The sequence below is a fragment of the Poeciliopsis prolifica genome, unplaced genomic scaffold (assembly GCF_027474105.1).
Source record: "Poeciliopsis prolifica strain line A6 unplaced genomic scaffold, Auburn_PproV2 SCAFFOLD069, whole genome shotgun sequence".
NCBI classification, from domain to species: Eukaryota; Metazoa; Chordata; class Actinopteri; order Cyprinodontiformes; family Poeciliidae; genus Poeciliopsis; species Poeciliopsis prolifica.
The window spans coordinates 1,291,549-1,292,500 of record NW_026562444.1 but is presented as its reverse complement, the minus strand read 5'-3'; the positions used below and the strand labels follow the sequence as shown (position 1 = coordinate 1,292,500).

At 32.1% G+C, this 952-nt stretch overlaps 1 pseudogene; it reads left to right on the top strand.

The window, feature by feature from the left end:
• Positions 1–542, top strand: part of LOC129351722 (E3 ubiquitin-protein ligase TRIM21-like) — a 5,399-nt pseudogene extending 4,857 nt beyond the window's left edge.
• Positions 543–952: the final 410 nt, after the last annotated feature.

Sequence of the window (952 nt, the reverse complement as noted above, 5' to 3'; positions counted from 1 at the left end):
ATTTTGAAACAATTATGTTATTTTTATAGTCTGTGCTATATTAAAATGATATATACACAACAAAAAAATAACCAATATTTTTCTTATTGCATAATTTGTTTTGTATCTCTTGGTTATGTTAGGCAGATCACTGGAAGAAGTTTCACCAATTTCTCCCAAACATCCTGGACAAGAGCAGGCTTGTCAGATTTTTTTCAAGGTGTGAAATCTGTGGATAATTAAAGGTCTAAAGAGAGATTATTGCCTTATGCATCTCAGAGGCTTTTTATGGCCTCATTACTGGATCTGTGCAACCGCAAAAAGACAAATGATTTACTATGAGAACACAGGTATTTCAATTAAAATCAGACCATTTGAATGGGAAATTCTATGCTTTCAATCTTGAATACTTCAAAATTTCAATATTAAAAGACCAGTAATGTGAATCAGAAGGATGTATATGTTTAAGTTCATGTATAAATTGGTTCCTTTTCTCAAATAAATGTTGTAATTTATATACATCTGTTTTTTTAATTTGTTCTTTGTATCAGTGCTGTATAAGTTTTGTCCTGTTATTGTTCTTTTCTTTCTTTATTTCTGTATAAACTTTTCAAAATACCTAATAAACAATATTTTTTAAAAATCAGTCCATTTGTCACCATGGACTTTATAAAAAAATGTAGAAAAGTCACATGATTGCAATCAGATGTGGAAGGGAACAAACTGACTTTCTGAGGGAAGGTGAATAATTAGCACAACGAAGCCGAACAGCAAAACGAGAGGAAAAGAGAAACAAAAACTCCACACAGTGCAGCAGAACTGTGTCTCTCTCTCTCCTGTTTGGGATTTTCTGGACCAAGTCGACCGAATGATGCATAAGATGGATCATAATAAGTGATCATCAATGTAGTTGAGACCTGCAAAAAAACAATCAACCTTTAACATATGTACATATTCCTCTGTGAGAATGTGG